Below are 21870 nucleotides of genomic sequence, written 5' to 3' on the forward strand. Positions count from 1 at the left end.
ATCAGGGCACAGGAAGTTCCCATAAGCAGAAATGGAATAATGAGCAGAAGTTCTGCCTTTTTTTTTTAGTGATTTTGGCTGAGGAATAAATATTGACCAAAACTGGGGAGGAAAATAATACCATGAGATATTTTACATCCTCCTGGGGGAGCAAGCAAGGCCTTGGTTTTGTGTCTTGCCTGAATAGTGGCATCTGTGACAGTGTAGGGCTCTCTCAGCACTGCACCAGAATGTCAGTGTCAATTTTACACTCAAGTCTCTGGAGTACGACTATGAACCCAGAAAGTTCAGGCGGAAGAGGCAAAAACACAGCTAACTGAGCAAAACACATTGGGCGGGATTTTCCAGTCCCGTTCTCCGCGGGAATCATCACAGGCGGGATGGGAAATTTGACGGACCAGCAAAAGGTCCGTTGACTTCAGGCGGGAATATTGTTTATTTCAATCTCATGTCACTGGCTTAATTTTAAAGTTTTACTGTCAAATTCTAACAAAATCTTGAATTTTTTTCCAGCCTGTCGCTGATTTACAACAATGAGGCTCTAACTGACCTTCAGTTTAATCAGTGAAAATATCACCACTTGTCATCGACCATCAAGATATTGGCTCAAAGAATTCTGTCCCAAGTAAAGATAATGATTGAAATAGAAAAATAAAATAAGCTGCAAATCTAATTACTTTGTATTTTCTTTAAAAATTATAATGCTTGCATTTCAGTAACACTTTGTACACCACAATGTTCTGTGCAAAGAATTACCTTATGTGCAGAGACTGTTAGCTGTGATTATCCAATTCTGTGTTCCATTGACAGTTAAAAAGAAATATAGCAAAGATGCCACATGAGATGAGACCATTCAGCCCAATCAGTCTGTGGTGGCATTTACCCTCCACACGAGCAAGTTCAAGTTACAGTTACCTGCCCTCTTTCCATATCCCTGCTTGAATTTAACTGCTTTCACTTCTGAAATTAGATCCAGGTTTTCCATGGCATCAGCAGCCACGTGTAAACCATCACTGCTGGGAATAGGAGGAGACCATTCAGCCCCTTGAGCCTGTTCCAGCGTTCAGTTAGACCATGACTGATCTGTAGCTTAGTGTTATCTACCCTGCCTGACTGCAAACATTTTGGGCAGAATCGTGGCGGACGGGGAGACTAAATTTGACATGATGGAAAATGTCAGTTACTGCCAGTGGGGAATTCGTCTGGAGTTTTGTTCTCCTGACCTTGATGGCAGCTTAAAGGCAAGTCGAGTTTCCATGATCTATGTCAGGAATCACAAATTTCCCAATCCTGAATGATGGGGAGCCCAGCACATCAGTACAAAAGGTAAGGCTGAAGCATTCACAACAATCTTCAGCCAGAAGTGCTGCAAGGACGATCTCCCATCTCGGCCTCTTCCACAGGTCCCCAGCCTTCAGCCAACTCAATTCACTCCACGTGATATAAAAAAATGGCTGAAAGCATTGGATACTGCAAAGCCTATGGGGCCTGACAATATTTCGGCAATAGTACTGAAGACTTGTGCTCTAGAACTTGCCGCGCCCCAATCCAAGCTGTTCCAGTACAGTTACAGCACAGGCATCTACCTGGCTATGTGGAAAATTGCCCAGTTATGTCCTGTACACAAAAAGCAGGACAGATCCAACCCAGCCAATTACCGCCCCATCAGTCTACTCTCCATCATCAATAAAGTGATGGAAGGTGCCATCAACAAACGGCACTTGTTTAGCAATAACCTGCTCACTGACACTCAGTTTAGGTTCTGCCAGGTCCACTCAGCTCCTGACCTCATCACTGCCTTGGTTCAAACATGGACAAAAGAGCTGAACTCCCGAGGTGAGGTGAGGGTGAGTGCCCTTGACACCAAGGCATAATTTGACCGAGTGTAGCGTCAAAGAGCCCTAGCAAAACTGGAGTCAATGGGAATCAGGGGGAAAACTCTCTGCTGGTTGGAGTCCTACCTAGCACAAAGGAAAATGATTGTAGTTGTTGGAGGTCAGTCAACTCAGCTCCAGGACATCACTGCAGGAGTTCCTCATTGTCCTAGGCCCAGCCATCTTTAGCTGCTTCATCAATGACTTTCCTTCCATCATAAGGTCAGAAGTGGGGATGTTCACTGATGATTGCACAATGTTCAGCACCATTCACAACTCATCAGATACTGAAGCAGTCCATGTGCAAATACAGCAAGACCTGGACAATATCCAGGCTTGATCTTTTTTTAAATTCATTCTCGGAATGTGGGCTTCGCTGGCTGGGAAGTTCTCGCTGCTGACTTTTAAAAATTTTTGTTTATGGGATGTGGGTGTCACTGGCTGGGCCAGTATTTATTGCCCATCCCTAGTTGCCCTTGAGAAGGTGGTGGTGAGCTGCCTTCTTGAACCGCTGCAGTCCATGTGGTGTAGGTACACCCACAGTGCTGTTAGGAAGGGAGTTCCAGGATTTTGACCCAGCGACAGTGAAGGAACGGTGATATATTTCCAAGTCAGGATGGTGAGTGACTTGTTGAAGGTCAATCATCTCAGTTCTAGGACATCACTGCAGGCTGACAAGTGACAAGTAACATTCATGCCACACAAGTGTCAGGCAATGACCATTTCCAACAAGAGAGAATCTAACCATCGCTCTTTGACATTCAATGGCATTACCATCGATGAATCCCCTACTATCAACATCCATTGGCCAGAAACTGAACTGGACTAGCCATATAAATACTGTGGCTACAAGAGTTGGTCAGAAGCTAGGAATCCTGCTGCGAGTAATTCAACTCCTGACTCCTCAAGGCCTGTCCACCATCTACAAGGCCCAAGTCAGGAGTGTGATGAAATACTCTCCACTTGCCTGGATGAGTGCAGCTCCAATAACCCTCAAGAAGCTTGACACCATCCAGGACAAAGCAACCCACTTGATTGACACCACTTCCACAAACATTCACTTCCTCCAACACCAACACACAGTGACAGCAGTGAGTACCATCTATAAGATGCACTGCAGCAACTCATCAAGGGTCCTTAGACAGCACCTTCCAAACCTGTGAGCTCTACCATCTAGAAGGACAAGAGCAGCAGGTAGATGGGAACACCACCGCCTGGAAGTTCCCCTCCAAGCCATTCACCATCCTGGCTTGGAAATATGTTGCCGTTCCTTCACTGTCGCTGGGTCAAAATCCTGGAACTCCCTCCTGAACAGCACTGTGGATGTACCTACACCACAGGGGCTATAGCGGTTCAAGAAGGCAGCTCACCCATCTTCTCCAGGGCAATTAACAATGGGTAATAAATGCTGGCCTAGCCAGCGATGCCCACATCCCATAAACAAATTTAAAAAAAATATGCATCTCATGAATGCTCATTAGAAGTCCAATTCGCTGGAATTACAGTTTCCCTCCAAATTAAATGCCCTGGCAACGGATAACAAGAACAGTCTGTCTCCTGACTGGATGTAAGTGGCATGTACCTGGCAAACATCACTTCATCAATGACTTCACAGTACTTGATTCTGCCTTTAAGGGTGTTGCTGTGAGATTTCGGGTGCCTCTATCATAAGCTGCTCCAAGACTGCACATGGGAGTCAATACCAGCGGGGGAGAGGGAAGACAGAGGCAGGGCTGGAGGGGTGAGGTGTGGAACACGGGAGTGGAGGGGGGAGATGGAGGGAGGTCGGTGGGGTGGTGGTGGTAGAACGGAGAAGACAGAGGCAGGAGTGGGGGATGAGGCGTGGAACATGAGAGTGAAGGATGGATACAGAGACAGGACTAAAGGATGGTCAAGTTACAGAAGGGAGTAGTGAAGGACTGACCTAGGGCAAGAGTTCAAAGACAGTCCAAAGATGAGGCAGAGGCTGTCTTGGGGTTATGCAGGCCATGTTAAAGGGCTCCCTGGTCTTGGGCTGGAGGAGGCCTTTCTGGGCAGTGATGGTCGTGCACAGTACGGTGTGCAGGACGTGGTCAGTCACCTAAGGAATTGGGTCCTGGGATTTTGAATCACTGTACTGTGAGGTAGATAGTACAGTTATGGTCAGGGGTGGCATCTGCATCATGTAAGTGGATAGCTGAAAAGTCATGGTGGTGGAGGGAGTTATTGAATGGTCTCATTGGGGTGCCCCAAAAACCTGGATGCATGTGGCTGGGGAAGGGGAGGGATCAGGTCGACAAAGGGAATGGGGAGAACAGGACTATCAACATGGATAATGATGGGTTCAAGGTTAACGAGGGAGCTGGATAGTGATAGGAGGGAGGGGAATGAGGAGGCGGTGAGGATGGAGGAGGATGGGCCTGACTTAGTTTTTGAGAGAGATTGGAAGCTGGTCTCCTAGATGAAGATCAGCAGCATCACATTCAAACTCACCTCACAATGACGCAGTTCGAAAAACAAGCTAGAAAAAATCGGTCAGGGTGGGGTCCCAAGGCGTGTGGGAGGAGTTCAGCACAGCAAATCTTGTCCAATTGAAGAGGCGCCCTATAACTGTCTTGCTCAGCCCATGGACAGCAGGGTTCAGATGTGTGCTGGACTCGAGGGTCTAATGCACAATGAATGAGCTTGGCTCCTTTTCTAATGGTGCCCATTCAGGCGACACTCCATTACATTGGGAGCTGCGATGCATATAGTCTAAACTGGCATCTGATCCTTACAGAGACCTGTCAGAATGGATGTAAGGTCCAAAAATCAATGGCCACCTCTGCTGCGCAGAGGCCGCATGGGCCCTACAATCTCCATGTTGACATTGCATTGGTCATGATATTCAAGGCACCGTGCTTTCAGTCAGGACAGAACCCAAGGATTGGGTATTCATGGTTATTGTCAAGGCCACTGGAGGACAACCAACAAAAGACTGACTGTGGCTCCTCATACCCGAATAAAGACCCTCATTGTGAATGCGCAGTCATGGCTGAGGGGTAAGCTCAGGCACCTGTCACCTGCCAGGTGATATTGGACTGCAAGGGGTGGCCTTGGTATGTGATGTGCAGACTAAAGGATGCTCAAGGGCTAGAGACTGTATAGCTGCTTGTATGTGGAAGGAAACCATTGCACAGCTCAGGGAAGGCCGCGCCCTGAGGAACAAGAGCCAGCGGGGACCAAGGAAGATCCAGATGAGGAGGTGCCAAATCCATTAAGATATTTGGCGCAACCAAGGGTCTACAGAAGAGGCAGCCCATACTTGGAGATGAGCAAAAGACAGTGCTGTAGATGTCTTCACTTATCTAGGGATGTGGTAGCTCATATTTGACACATTTTCCGTGAGGAGCTGACAACACGCGGACTTGGAGGACATCTCATGCCAGTAAACATGAAGTTTACTGCTGCACTGTAATTCTTTTGCCTGCGAATCCTCCCAAGACTCCATTGGGACTTTTGTGAAATCTCACAGTTGGTGACACACAAATGCCTAAGGGAGGTGAAAGATGCCCTTTTCAGTACAGCTCACCATTAAGTTCAATTACGCATGGGTGAAGCAAGCCAGGCTGCTGGAACTGTGGGATTCACTGTGATCTTAGGCTTTCCAGAAGTGTAGGGTGCCATAAACTACACTTGTGTGGCCTTGAGGACTCCCTGGCAGCATCCTGTGAGATTAATTAATGAAAGGATTTCACTCTCTGAATGTCCAGCTAATTTGTGATCACAGAAAGCAGATCATGCATTTTTGCGCTAGGTACTCATGAAACTTACACAACTCATGCATTTGAGTCACTCCCAGGTGCCAGAGATATTTGAGGAGCCTGGCGCTTAGATGCTTGGCTCCTCAGTAATAAGGGGTACCCCTAAAGACATGGCTAGGCTTGTTGTCCACAGAGTCCATCTGAAGAGAGATACAATGCTGCACATTCAGCCACAAGGTCCTTAATAGACCAGACGGTTGGCCTCTTAAAGATGTTTCAGATGTTTGGACCAATCAGGTGGGGCTCTCCAATACACACCACAGAGAGTGCCCTCCATCACCATTATTGTTTGCTATGACCTGCACAAGCTTGCGCTGTAAAGGAGGGATGTTTTGCCACAGTTAGACATCTCCTCGGACAAGAAGGACATTGAAGGAGATGAATCTGAAGAGGGCGAGGATTCGGATGAGCCACATGAGGCGGACATCACGCAGGCACGATGTGGGAGACATGCCTGTGACAACCTCATAGCTACAAGATTCCAGGAGGAATAAGATGAAGACAAGTTGTTATGAATATAGTTATCTTTACACTTTGATGTAGGGGACACTACAACATCTTCAACATTTATGATCACAGGTCAACAATCTCACAATGAACACGGAGGAAGCATAAGAAGGGGTATCCTTGGAAGGTGCATCTGCCAAGAGGCCACTTTTTTTTATTCATTCATGAGATAGGTGTCCCTTGGTCGGCCAGCAGTTATTGCCCATTCTTGATTGCCCTTGAGAATTGAATAGCTTGTTAGGGTCAGTTAAAGTCAATCATTGCTGTGATTCTGGAGTCACATGTAGGCCAGACCAGATAAGGATGACAGATTTCCTTCCCTAAAGGGCATTAGTGAACCAGATAGGTTTTTTACAACAATCAACATTGGTTTTATTTCCAGATTATTTATGGAATTCAAATTCCACCATCTGCCATGCTGGGTTCAAACCTGGGTCTCTGGGTTACTAGTCTAGTGACAATACCGCTTTGCCACCACCTACACCACTTTGGAATGTGCTTTGCACTACATAAGCATATACTCTCAAACAACCAATGTTATTGCACGGCAGAAGGTAAATGCTGAGCTGCTCAAATCGCAGAGAGAAACTTGAAGCAGCTGCCAATACAGTTTTTGCAATTTGTATAGCAAGAGGAGCGGTTTTGAAAACAGGAAATAATGTCCTCAACTACTTGTGATGATTTTATAGTAAAGTAAACATTTATTAAAAGAATAAAGAAAAACAAATAAAACAATTACACTTAAACACACGAAGGGCTTCAGACAGTAAACGGTACTTTAAAACAGTTCCACAAATCTTAACTTAACTACCCTCAGAGCTAACCTTCCCCTCTTCTGTTCAACAACTATCCTTATAGATTTAGAATCTATAGAGGTCCGATAATTTTTACCACACCAGTGCTTTTTTTCTTGGGGTGTTCTCTGAGGCTGACAGCAACTGGTTCTTTTCAGTCTAGCCTTGTTCACACTGTCCCCTGGGAGTTCTGACCAGCTACCTGCTGTCGTCTGGGAGATCGAAGCAACATCCTTCTCACGTAGGCTTCAGTATTTCCTTCAATGCATTCCTTCCCTTTGATCTGTCTATTATCTCAACCAGTCTCTTCAGAAGTGTTCTCTTCCCAGAATTTATTAAATCGTTCTTTACTTTAGCTCTTAGACTTGTAAAAACAAACCTGCCCTATCTTTACTTTATTTCCTTACACATTCTTACAACCTGCATATACCCTTTTGAACTAAACCAACTCAATTCAGAACTATTCCTGTTATTGCTTTCTGTAAAACTCTGATTGAAATTCCTCTTTGTTCATTAACATATCAAAACCACTTCTTACTGTTGGCTTTAGACCCTTGCAGTCTCTCTAGCTCTTAATCCAGTTACCATATTGACAAACCCAACAGTCTGACTTCCAGTACATAAGAAAATATGCCAGTGTTATTACCAGAAGAAAAATATTACAGTTTCTTGTTTCTTCACATTACAGATAGTGCAGTCCTTTCATCCATGACACAAACAAGGCAGTGGCCATGGCATCCTTTAAGAGGCTGAAATGCAATTGCACACATAGGTGCACTGATGTCTGTATGACGGCAGTGTAGCAAGGAAGCTCTAAGAGGAAAAATATTTGTCAATGGTTAGCACTGGAGTGTATCAAGAGGGAGCTACATCTGCACAACACCATCTCTCCGAATGCCAGCTCTCAAGTGTGATTAATGCAGAGGCTGCATCTTGATACTGAACCCCAAGATGCCATTGGGCATCAGGACACAGTGATCAGTAACATGAGCACACGCACCTAAAGATGAAAGTTAAGTTAACGTTGTCCTCACAGAGGGTGGTTCAACAGGACAACCATGTGATTATTGACACTCATAACCCTACATTCAGCAGAAACATTCCAAGTTTACATCCTGCATTGCCTTTTTATTTGGGAGATATGTGGCCCAGTCTGCTCTGACACACCAGTCAATAACTTCGTCCTTTCATTGATACTGCTGAGTACTCACCTGGAGATGTGCCAGGACATCGCTTTCACAGCACAGCAGTCCTCGACATTTTCCATCTCACAAAAGCCAATCATTTCGAAGAGCCCAAAGTCAATGAGTGCACAGTCATACCATGATTTACATATGGATTTGCATTCTGTGACCTCAGAGGGATTCTGAGAAGCACCTGTGAAGCACACATCCTCAAACAACTACTGTTATGGCACGGCAGATGGTCCCTTTGATCATGTGGAACTATGTAATGTGGAACTAAAGACAAGTCACTGGGATGAGATTGAGGGAGACTGAATGAAATGGAGGAACAAGATGAGAGATAATTGGGGGCGTGGTTGATCTGGTACATTGAATGAACTATGATCCTCACAGCTATGTGGATGGGTTCATCAGGATGAAGGCACACCTCTGACATCACACACTTATTCCACTCTAGCAAACATTTCAAATGTCATCGAATGAGGAGAGTGGGGACTAATACAGGAATAAAGTCCAGTCTTAAACGGGGAGTAGAAATTACGCTGCACTGAGACATGAAAGTCAATGGTGCCTGATGATGAACAGTACTTTCCCCAAAAATTCAATCATAAAATAAACGCCACTGCAAAGTGCATTTGGGTGAAAAGACTCCAATGTTGGTCACGACAACTGCTTATTACATCCACATACTGCAGACTTCAATGCTACAGCATCAGGATAGCCACTAAACTTAATGAACAATTCTCATGAGGTCACAGAGTGTCTGCCTAAGATGCAAGGATTACATGTGTCTTGTCCAGCCATTGTTTTGATACAGAAAGTACCTTTGTTCATTTTGCTAATGTGGAGCTAAAGACGAATCACTGGGATGAGATTGAGGGAAACTGAATGAAATGGAGGAACAAGATGTGAGATAATTGGGGGCGTGGTTGATTTGGTACATTGAATGAACACGGCACTTTGTATCACATCAATTAGCCTTACAGTACCTGAGACTTGGAGAGGGATAAATGCAAAATATATTTAATATTATGAAGATTACGTACAGCAAATGAACACCCGTGGCACCTGTGCATTCAAAACTTCTTAATTTTCCTACTCTACCACCACGTTTAGGTGCAGCCCCAGCAGCAGATATGGAGGCAGCCTGATGACTGCTATGCCCTGTTGCCTGAGATGACTTTGGCAGGTGTCCTCCAGAGGCCTGAGGCCTGGATAGCCCCGGCCTGCAAAGAGTCTGCAGTTCTGGGGCAGGTGCGCCCTCTTTGGCCTGACCTGCTGGAGTTGATGGGGTCACAGGCAGAGGGGATTTGGAGCAGCAGGACACCCTTAGCCCTTAGAGTGCCCAGGGTGGATCCAGGGTTACTAGCTGGTGCTTCTTCTCCCTTTGGGTGCCCGAGGGTCCTTCCCCGACTCCTTGGGGAGGAGGGGCACCCGGAGGGAGGTTGAGGTGCCCCACCCCCATCTCGCCTAGCCACTGCTGGATCCCAGTGGCTAGAGTGATCGTGTGCAGGTCCAAGCACAAATCAGCAGAAACTGCTGGATCTGGGTCTCCGAGGAAGCTGCCATGGAGGCTTTGATATGCTTGCATACCGGAGCCACAACATCAGACAGAACATGGACAGACTCCTCCATTATTTGTTTTGGTCTGGTGGCAGCCTTTGATGACTCTGCCTGTTGTTTCCCTGTCTGTCCCTGCATCTCCAACATTTCTCTCAGGATCGAATGCAGATGTTCTTCGTCAGGCTCAGACTCTGCAGTGCCCTGGTCTCCCACAGTCCTCCGAACGTCAGTGACCTCGGCTATCACTGCCTCTGCCTTCTGTAGACACATGTCCATGAAGTGATCACCAGATTGTGACCCCAAGCCTACTCTAGAACTAAGGCCCACTGTGGTGTGAGAATCTCTTCTCGTTGAGGGTGCAGGTGAACGCAGTGACAGGCCTTCAGCTGAGGGTTCCTCGACATTCTCATTGGAGATGGTCTTGGGGGTGGGGCTGAGGCTCTTGCTTGACCCCTTCCTCTCCCTTTTCATGACGGCAGCTGGAATAGAGGAAAGAGATAATTAGTAATTGACTAGGCAAGCTCCTACACAACAGGTCACTCACATTCACTGTCCATATGTGGCCATTGTATCATAAGGTTAATCATGGAAAAGGACAGAGAACAATCCAGAGCAGGGATAATAAATTGGGGGAAAGCCAACTTCAATGGGATGAGAATGCATCTGAGAGTTGAGTGAGTTGGGATCAAATGTTGGCAGAAAAGACAGTGGCTGAACAATGGGCGACCTTCAAAGAAAAAGTATTGCAGGAAATGTCAAGGTATATTCCCTTGAAGGTGAAAGGTAAATCCAGAGCATCCAGGATAATGAGAGGGGCAAAAGTAAAGATGAAAAGGAAGAGGTGAGTGTACTACAGATGTCAAGTAGAAAATACAATGGAGAATCAGGCTGAATATAGAAGGACCAGAGGGGAAGTGAAGATACTAATAAGAAAAGAAAGGAGAGAGCATGAAATGAGGCTGGCAGCGAATGTAAAAGGGAATTGCAAGGTCTTCTATGAACATGTAAATAGTAAAATGGTTGTAAAAGAAAGAGTATGGCCGGTGAGGGACAAAAACGGGACTTGCATGTGGAGGCTGGAGAAACAGCGGAGGTGTTGAATGAATACTTTGCATCTGTCTTGCTACCCAGGCCGAGGTGAGAGAGGAGGTAATTGGTACACTTGAACAACTTACAATTGAGAGGAAGGAGGTTTTAGAAAGGCTATCTTTACATAAAATAGATAAGGTACCAGGACCGAATGAGATGTATCTAAGTGGGAAGTGAGAGTGGAAATTGCAGAGGCACTAGTGATAATCTTCCAGTCTCCTTTGGACACAGGGGAGTGCCAGAGGACTGGGGAACTGCAAATGTTACACCCTTGCTCACAAAGGGGTGTAAGGATAAAGCTGGCAACTATGGGCCAGTCAGTTTGACCTCAGTGGTAGAGAAACTTCTAGAAACTATAGTACGGGATAAAATCAATAATCGCTTAGACAAGTGCAGGATAACTGTGTGTCATACTTGATGAAGGATGTGAAGGCATTGGAAAGAATATGAGGGGAGATTCACAAGAATTATTCCCAGGATGAAGAACTGTAACTATGAGGATAGATTGCAGAGGTTGGGGCTGTTTTCCTTGGAGAAAGGAAGGCTAAGAGGAGACTTGATGGAGGTATTCAAGATCCTGAGGGGTCTGGACAGGGTAAATAGTGAGAAACTGTTCCCACTCAAGAGAACATTAAAAACTGGAGGGCGCAGATTCAAAATAATTGGCAAAAGGAGTAAATGTGATGTGAGGAAATATTTTTTTTCACCCGGAGGGTGGTTGGAGTCTAGAACAAACTCCCTGAGAGGGTGGTGGAGGCAGGTTCGATTGAGGTATTCAAAAGGGAATTGGATTGTTACCTGAAAAGAGAGAATGTGCAAAGTTATGGGAATAAGGCAGGGAGTGGGACTAGGTGAAATGCTCTTTCAGAGAGCCAGTACAGAATTGTTGGGCTAAATGGCCTCCTTCTGCACTATGAAGACGCTGTGATACTGTGATGTATACAGGATGGACCCACCACAGGTTTGTTGAGAAGGCTGATTTTGTCTTCCATGCAGGAACGATCTCGGTCCTCTCCAGCTAGCTCTGCAGCCCTGCACTTCATGTGACAGGAGTACCCTCAGCTCCGGGGTAGCCCCTCTGGTCTTGGCTCTCTCCTGTCGATTATGGGCAACCTTGTCCTGTATAAAGAAAGATGGATTGACTGTGAGCGCCACGGATGAGAGAGCAGTTCAGAAGCAAGCATGCCAGCTGTGTGTACCGAGCCCTCCCCATCAATGTATTAAGATACCATTAGTGCAGGATCTAACATGAGATGAGGATCTTAAAGTAGCTGGCAGACATTCAGTGCTGATCTCCCATCTGCTGGTAGTGTGTGACACCCCTGTGGACATTAACACTTAGACAGACTGATGCCCTTATGAGAGTGTGATGTTGAAATGAGTAGACTTTTCACTTAACCTGGCAGAGTGCGTCAGGTCATTGATTATCTTCCTGGGCTGCAGGGCAGTTGTTTTTTGGGGGCCACAGTTGCTGACCTCTCTAGCCAGCTCCTCCCAAGACGGTAAGGCACGGTAAGGTGGGAGGATCTTCTGCTCCCATCCCTGAAAGAGGACTTCCCACCTTTCCTGGGCAGCCTGGAGGAGAATCTCCAGGGAGGACTCGCTGAACCGTGGAGCAGACAGTTTTGAATGTTTGGTCGGCAGGGGAGTTTAGGCCTTCAGCACACACCTGGCCTGCAGTGAGTGAATGTGTGTGTGGGTGCTGTTTAAATAGGGCACCAGGGCCTCCGGCTCCATGAGGTAATAGCTGGGTGGACAGGTCACTGGTTGCCTTGCCACGAGATTCAACCAGCTCCTTGCTGATGCATAACTAATGAGCTGAAAAGCGAAAAATCGGGCACAATAATCTGCCCTGCCACCCAGCGGAAATCATGCCGACTTTCCCACCTGGCACCGCACTTAATTTCCAGAATGGAAAATTCCACCCTTGAATCTGAATCTGAAGGCTTACATATTTGGAAGAATTTCAGTGTTTTCCAGAGTTTAATACAGAATAAAGAAGACAAAGGGCAGAACTCACCCCCTGGCAGGTACCGAGGGGGAAATGTTCCAGAGATTTCAATAGAAAAGAAGATTGGGCACTGTAGACAATGGGCTCCTGATGAAGACCATTTCCATCCACACTGTCATTCTGCTCCCTATTGTACCCGAAATAGAAACAATGTCAGGAAACTGACATCACGTCTGATTAAATCTTTGCCAAACTTTCTGATGTCCAAAACCTTGGCAATGTTTCTTTCTGAGTGATTTTAAACAATGTTAATCTGTTACATCATCAATTTATTTGGTTTGCTTAAATATGCAACAGCAGCAACATTCTGTGAATATAGCAACAGCAAAGCACTCAGAGATTTGGAATGGAAACTGGGGAAAGACATGAAGAGGTGTTTTTGAAGGTTGGATGAAAACATTAGTTCCTGAGAAGCTTTTTAAAAGACAAAAATTAAAGTGTAAATTGGACAACGGTGACGGACAGACAGTGAGGGGTTTAGGGAGGAAGTTCCAGGCAGTAAGTTATAGGCAGCAGAAACTCTCTCCCCAAGGTGTGTCAGACAGAAAAGGGTGCATAGGGGTAGGATAAAGCAAGATTATGGAAGGATTTGAAGACAAATTAGTGAAGGATCTGTGTCTGTTTCAAAAGCCACAAATACTTAAAACCACTTACTTATGTCAACAAATATTGTGAAATTAACCACAGAGATCAGAGTCTGAGCTGTCAGCCAAACAATGTCTCCTCTGGGGGGCAGGTGTTCTTTTATTCTAATAGCTGTCTGGGCTCTCAGCTAAGTGTACATAACAATCAGAGTGGGAGCAAGTTTGAGAATGAAAATGACAAGTAGCAGGAAGTTTGGGCTCATGCTTTTGGGCTGAACGGCAATGCTCGGCAAAGCAGTTACTCAGTCAGCATTTGGTCTCCCCCGTATAGATAAAACCACATTGTGAACAGTGAATACAGTATAATAAATTGAACAAAGTACTAGGAAATCACAGCTTCACTTGGAAAGAGTATCTGGGGCCTTGGACAGAGGGAAGGAAGAAGGTAAAAAGGCAGGTGTCACACCTCCTCTGCTTACCTGGTAAGGTGCCACAGAAAGGAAAGGGCTGAGCAGGGGGAAACAGTCACTTTGGAATGGCAATAGGGGACGGGTAGATGCATTTCAAGGGAGCATCAATCATACAAGAGGTGAGGGAAGTAGTAGAAGATCTTTTATAATTGGAGGCAGGTTGGATAGTTAAGGGGAACAATCTTATGGTTCTGGGAGGGAGGGAAAGGGGTGAGAGTAGAAGTGTGTGAGGTAGAATGGATACAGTTGAGGACCCTGTCAACCACGGTGGGGAAGAATCCTCAGTTGAAAAAAAAGTCAAAAGCACCGGTATGGAAGGTTGGATCATCCAAACAGTTGCAATGGAAATGGGGAAACTGGGAAAATACAGTAAAGTCCTTACAGGAGGTGGAATGTGAGGAAGCATAGTCAAGGTTAGAGATGTAACCGGTTTTAAGCAGTACAGAGACAGAGAAAGGTGGGAGGGGAGGGTAGGTAAGAAAAGGGGATGCCTATGCTAGGGTGGAAAGTAAGAGTGATTAAATGGAAAAAGGAATGATGGTGAAAGGCAAAAGAAGGTGGCAATGGGACAAGATAATGATTGGCTGAAGCTAGGCAGACTGGAGCCACAATCAGGATGTGTGTGTACCTCTTTAATGGTTAGATGGACTTGGATGGCCTTAATCTTGCTAACCTTTAATAATTTATATTTGGATGATTTGACATTTGGTTGGTGGAAGTTTACACCTGATTCTGGGCAGTGGTTGTGTAAGATAATGGTTGGTTGAAACCAGACAGGTTGGAGCCAATGAGTTTTGGCTGATCCAAGTCCTAGGACAGACGTGGACAAAGGAGTAATAAGAAAAATGATATAAATGAACAGAACCAAACGCAGTAGATTTGAACAAGACCTGCCAGGCAGCACTGCTGTCCGGAGACTCAGACACAGTATATTCGACCTTGATTCCAGTAACTGGTGCTTAAATAATGCTGGTGGAATTTTCCATTCTGGGATTAAGTTCCGTGGTGGGGACAGGGAGTGTTTCCTGCTGTAGAGGCCTCTGTGAATTGGCACGGTAGTATGAGACCCCGCCCTCAGTAATTATGCAGTTGGGGGCTTGTTGACGTATTGCACGGTGATGAGGGTGGCCTGGCCTTGCCCGGCCATCGTATCTGGGCACCATATTTAAAAAGCGCCTGGACATCAGCTTAACCAATGTCCAGGGAGGAGGTGGCCCAAAGAGGACAGGGAGGTCTGGTGCCTAAATTCAGCGAAGCCTCCCTCAGCATCCTGCTCGACGAAGTGGAGGCCAGGAGGGATGTCCTCTATCCAGAGGTTGGAGGGGGAGGCCGATCAGGGAGACGAACCCAGCATGGGATAAAGTTAGTGCCCAAGATGTGCACTAGAGGACTACCCTGCAGTGCAGGGAGCGAATGAGTGACCCCACCCTCTCTGCCAGGGTAAGTGAACCCTCAACTGCTCACACTCACCTCACTGAATGGTAGAGAGGACATGGGCCTCATTGGCAAGGGCACCATCTGTGTGGTCCATGCATAAGAGAGTTACTCAATGTAGTAAAGTGATGCCTTATAGCCCCACTGCAGTCCCTCTAGCCTCCAGGTGGGGAGGCCATTGCAGGCCCATGACCCTTTCACACAGAGACCTCATATGCTGGGGGGTTGGGGTGAAGGGGTTCAGGTGCTGAGGGCACCAGCAAGCACCACTAATGACATGCCTCTGTGAGCCTTATCCTTCTATCTGCATGTTTTAACCACACTGGAGGGTGCTGCCTCAGAACCCTTGGGGACAACCTACCGTGCATCAATCACATGGCACACAGTCCAGTGGGTTATCTGTAAAAGCAAAATACTGCGGATGCTGGAAATCTGAAACAAAAACAGAAAATGCTGGAAAAACTCAGCAGGTCTGACAGCGTCTGTGGAGAGAGAGACAGAGCTAACGTTTCGAGTCCGTACGACTCTTCTTCAGATTCAGGGATATTTGTACAGCTGGAGGTGTGAGAAAGATACATGAAACCAAATTGCTCTCAAACCCCTCTTCTCTCTTTGTGCAGGGTAAGTTAAGACATAACCGGAGAGAGGGAGAAGAGGAGAGGGTGCTGGCTACACTTCAAAGACCTAACCAGCTTTGAGGAGCAGGCAGCCCACCTGGGAGAGTTGGACCAGGACAGAGCCCGTGGAGATGGAGAGGTCAGGGCACAGCCACCATCGAGTATGAATCCATGCACGTCACATTGAAACCTGAGGGTCGCACATTCCTCCATCTTGGAGACAGCTCACACAGTCACTCGCTCTCTCCTCTCTCACTTACAGGTACAAGCAGGGAGAGGGCAAGGTCTGAAGAAGATGAAGCCCTGTCCAACACTCAAAACAAGTCTGAAGAGGACCGAGGGCATTGCAGAGGAAGAAAGTGCACCTGTCGAGGCGTCACAGCAGTTACCTGCACCCTCCAACAGTTCAACGTGGGTATCATATCAAGTTTAAGAAGGGTCTCACATTCTGGTGGTCACTGCACGGACATGTGTCTGCGGCTGGAGGAGGCAGGGTCAGCCGAGCTCACCAGCACGCGGAGGACTGCTGAGGAAGAGGCACCTACCATGGTAGAGTGGGATGAGGCGCCTCTGGAATCGGTCGCCCACAAGATGCTGGTGAGGCAGCAAGAGGCAGGAGAACATCAGGCAGAGGTGGCAGAGGCTTTCAACAGAGTGGCACACGAGGTGGAGGAGACTGTCCGCGTGGTCTCTGGTGAAGTGGTGCTGACCTGCGGGCACATGCAGGCCTCCACGGGGAGAGTGGCGGACTCCATGGAGAACCTGGTCCAGCAGATTCTGCCAGGGATGTGCATAGACCTGCACTCCATCGCTGTAGCGATGGGTGAGCTTTCACAGTGGCTACGTGAGAGGTGGACAGGGTACCGCAAACTCCCTCCAGGTGCCCCTTACCCTCAAGGAGTCAGGCAGGGGACCTCAGGCACCCAAAGAGAGGGGGAGCGGCCACTGGACACCCCTGGGACCTCCACTCAGAGGTCACTGAGGGTGTCTGTCCTTTCCAAATCCCCCTTGCCTGCGACACCTTCAATCTCGCCCTCCATAACCACAGAGGGAGCAGCTGCTCCAGAGCAGGGCAGCTAAAGTAAGCCGGGGCCCTCCAGGCCTCAGGTCTCCAGAGGACAGTCGCCAAGGCCAGCCAAGGTAACAGGGCAATCTGGTCAGCAGGCTGCCCCATCCCTGCTGCAGATGTGGGGGGAGCAGCTGGAGGAAGTGGTAGGGAAAGAAAAATGAAGAAGTTTTGATTTCACAAGTGGTTGCACGGGCACACTATGACTGTTAAACTTCATCTGCAACTTGAAGCTCCATCCCCTGGGAGAGGCTGCTGCAGTGACAAGATCCACTTTGTAGATGATCTACCCACCCGCTGCTGTGTGTGCTGTTCCAGGGTCTGGTCTGTGGAGGCTGCCCCAGACCTTCATCGGGTAAGTGCTGACATGTACATGCCACATTGGTCCAGACATGTTCCAGACCTGCGTAGCTTCCCGCTGGCCGCTCTGGTGATTGGGTGGGGGAGGGAGCGATTACAGTTGGTCCTTCATCTGCATCCTATTGACGAGATGCAAGTCAGTTCCATGGGAATGGCCACCCGCCATGGTGGGTGGGGTCACATGATCCAGCAGTCATTTCGCACCAGTGGGAAACTGATTTTTCAGCTCCCGCCGCATTACCACCCGTGCCCACCACTAAACCCGCCGCAGGTCAGGGGGACTGGACCATTCCGCCCTGAGTATGATTGATTCTACTAATGTTACATTAACACCTTGTTATTCCCCATTGAGATTGCTAAACAAAATCATTGGCAAAGTAACATTGGGCCCAGTAGCTCCACCATCAGGACATTGTTACTGGGATGAAGAAGGCAGGACTTGAACCTGCACTCTGCTTAAACATTAGCGCATTTATTTAAACATTTTAACAGATGTAATAGGTCAGTTGTTGGTCTGATGAAATCACATACTTTGTTACTCAACTTGATGAAATGCTCCTGCAGAAGTTCCACTCAGACAGTTTGTGTCCTGTGGTACGTTTCTGCAATCTGAGTGTCAATCACACTGTTATCGTTTAAACTCCTTCTCCTGTGTCTTGTGTATAAATATGATAAAGCACTGGAAATATTTAGCAGTGCAGTCTCAGCTGCAGAATATTGATAAACTGCTTTAGCTTTGCTGTCATGATGGGTCACATGTATCTCACCAAACGCTCCTAACTATTTAATCTATGAATCTCTCCAAGTCTCCGCCACTGAAACACCAAACCTGTAAAGGGCGGCTGATCTGAATGTTTTGTGGGGTCAAATTTCTATTTTTCTTAAACATGGGAGAACAACTTGTTGACAAAGTTGTGCAAATTCATGGCTTGAATGAGAGAGAGCAGCAGAGATGTTTAGGGAGGGAATTCCAGATCTTATGGCCCTGGCAGCTGAAAGCACGGCCGCCAATGACATCCAAAGGTACAGATTAGGAGCCGGAGTAAGCCACCTGGCCCAGTGAACCTGTTCTACCGTTCAATACAATCATAGCTGGTCTCATTTTAACCTCAACTCCACATTCCTGCTGCTTACCCCCGATAACCTTTCAACCCCTTGTTTATTAAGAATCTGCCTTATAGATATTCAAACACTCTGCCTCAACCACCTCTTGAGGAAATTCCAAAGTTTCACAACTTTCCAAGAGATAAACTTTTCCTCATCTCCGTTTTCCGTGGGTGACTCCTTATTTTGAAACAGTGGCCCTGAGTTCTAGATTCTCCTAGGAAGGAAACATCCTTTCCACACTCACCCTGTTAAGTTCCCTCAGGACCTGATATGGTTCAATCAAGTTGCCTCTTACTCTTCTAAACTCCAGTGGATACAAATCTAGCCTGTCCAGCGTTTCCCCAGATGACAACCCACCCATTCCAGGTATTGTCTCCTTCCCTTTTTGAATAAAAGAGTTGCAATAGGTAATTTCCAATCTAATGGAACCTTCCTCAAATCTAGGGAACTTTAGAAAATTAAAACCAACGCATTTCTCAGTAGCCATCTCTTTTAAGACCTTAGGATGAAATTCATTAGGATCCAGGGGCTTGTCAACCCACAGTTCCAACAATTTGCTAAGTACCACTTCCCTGCTGATTTTCTTTAATTTTCTTGAGTTCCTCCCTTCCTTCCAATTCAAGATTTATGGCTATTTCTTGGATGTCACTTGTATCCTCTGTAGTGAAGACCGATGCAAAATGCCTGTTCAATTCATCTGCCATCTCCTTATTTTCCATATTAATTCCCCAGACTCAATTTCTATAGGGCCAAAGCTCACTTTGTTAACTCTCTTCTTATTTAATTATCTATAGAAACTCTTACTATCTTTCTTTATATTACTAGCTAGCTTTCTCTCATACTCTAATATTTCTTTCCTTATTAATCTTTTAGTCATTCTTTGCTGTTTTTTATATTCTGTCCAATCTTCTGACCTGCCAGCTATCTTTGTGCAATTATTTGCTTTTTCTTTAAGTTTGATACTATCATTAACTCTTTTAGTGAACCAAGGGTCCTCCTCTTGGAACTTTTCTTTCTGGTCAGAATATACCTATTCTGTCTAATCTGGAATATCCCCTTAAATGTCTGCCACTGCATCTCAATTCACCTATCCCTTAACCCAATTAGCCAGTCCACTTTAGCTAGCTCATTGCACAATACCAGTCTGGTATAGCCTGCTCTCTGGCTCCAGAATGTGCTGTTCTAAGAAACTATACCAAAAACATTATATGAATTCCTCATCTGGGCTACCTTTGCCCATCTGATTTTTCCAGTCTATATGTAGATTAAAATTCCCCATGATTATCGCCACACCTTTCAGGCAAGCTCCCACTATTTCTTTTTTATACTCTGTCCTACCATGTGGTTACAGTTAGAGGGTCTGTACACCACTCCCACAAGTGATTTCTTGTATTTATCGTTTTGCATCTCTGCCCAAACCGCTTCTAAATTCTGGTTTCCTAACTTAGGTCATCTCTCTCTATTGTGCTAATATCATCTTCAATTAACAGGGTCACCCTTCCCCCTTTTCCTAACTTCCTGCCCTTCCTAAATGTCTCGTACCCTTCAATATTTAGGTCCCAATCTGTGTCACCCTGCAGCCATGACTCTGTAATGGCTATCAGATTGTTCTTATTTATTTCTGTTTGCGCTATCAGTTCATCTGTGTAGTGATTGTAGGTATAACCTTTTCTACTGCCTTTAGGGGTCACCTAATTGTACTGACGAATGAGCCCTAAGCGTTGGGTAATCTTAGGGGCGGAGCTTTCTAGTCGTGGACCCGTTTCAAACATGTAACTTCTAAATGAGCTCTGTTCGAAAATTATCTGTTTTGAGTAAGAAACCTGTCTGGTACATCAAGTTTATTACAATGGTGACGAGGATAAATAGCTCCAACGCTGCACCTCACCTTGTGAATGTGAGCACATTAATTCTTCAGGAGAGAAAGAAAAGTATGCTCACCTGTCACACTTTTCAGCAGAATCGACCCTTATGACTTGTCCATGGAATGGACCCAGTACATTGGGCGCCTAGGTTTTTATTTTGTGGCGAATGAAATAACAGCTGAGGAGAAGCAGAAAGCAATTCTTTTAAGTGACTGTGGTAGCAAAACATATAACCTCATCTGCAGTCTGGCGGCCCCGAATGCGCCCAATTCTAAATCTTTTAACAAATTGGTAGACCTCACGAAGACGCATTTTCAGCCGAAGCCATTGGCCGAGATTTAAGTTCAACTCCAGAGTCAGGGCCCCGGGAGAGTCCATCACAATTTAGATAGTGAAGTTGAAACAGTGGACTGAGCACTGTGACTTCGGAGATACACTCAGTGACATGTTGCAGGATCGGTTGGTTTATGGCGTTCACGACAACGCCATTCAGCGCCGTTTACTTGCAGAAGTTAGCATCGATTTGAAGCACGCCATGGAAATAGCGCTAGGAATGGAAAGTGCTGTGAGGGACTTGCAGGCTTTACAGAGCGTGCAACATGGTGCCGTTCTTCAGCTGGGGCAGGAACCTATCGCTGGGCGTGGCGTGAAAACCAGAGACACAGCCACAAAGTGGGAGACAGTCTCTGCTGCTCAAAAAACAAAAAGGCCTAGTGGAAGTGTTTCAGCAGCGATTCAGAAATCAATCGGTTACCGATGTGGGGTAAACATGTACCGGAAACCTGCAGATTTAAGGAGACATAATGCCATTACTGCCATAAAAGAGAGCGCGTAATAAAGCGATGCAGGGTGAAATCGAGACAGCCCCTCAGACAGCAGACCAAGATGATTGAAGTGCACAAAATAACAGAACCAGAAGCTGCCGATACTGATATCTATTCCCAATACAATGTCAAAGTCGTAAAAACTGAATCAATAACCATCACCCTTCAACTGAATGGAAAGCTTCTAGTCAGGGAGGTAAACACGGGAGCCTCGGCCACAGTGAACAAAGAACAAAGAACAAAGAAAAGTACAGCACAGGAACAGGCCCTTCGGCCCTCCAAGCCAGCGCCGATCATATTGCCTGTCAACTAAAACATTTTGCACTTCCGGGGTCCGTATCGCTCTATTCCCATCCTATTCATGTATTTGTCAAGCTGCCTCTTAAACACCACTATCGTACCTGCTTCCACCACTTCCTCTGGCAGCGAATTCCAGACACTCACTACCCTCTGCCTAAAAAACTTGCCCCGCACATCTCCTCTATAGTTTTCTCCTCTCACCTTAAATCTATGTCCCCTAGTAATTGACTCTTCTACCCTGGGAAAAAGCTTCTGACTATCTACTCTATCCATGCCACTCATAATTTTGTAAACTTCTATCAAGTCGCCCCCAATCTCCGTCTCTCTAGTGAGAACAATCCGAGTTTCTCCAACCTCTCCTCATAGCTAATAACCTCCAGACCAGGCAGCATCCTGGTAAACCTCCTCTGCACCCTCTCCAATGCCTCCATATTCTTGT

Source organism: Cetorhinus maximus, chromosome 8 (genome assembly GCF_964194155.1).
Source record: "Cetorhinus maximus chromosome 8, sCetMax3.hap1.1, whole genome shotgun sequence".
In the NCBI taxonomy this organism is placed as follows: Eukaryota; Metazoa; Chordata; class Chondrichthyes; order Lamniformes; family Cetorhinidae; genus Cetorhinus; species Cetorhinus maximus.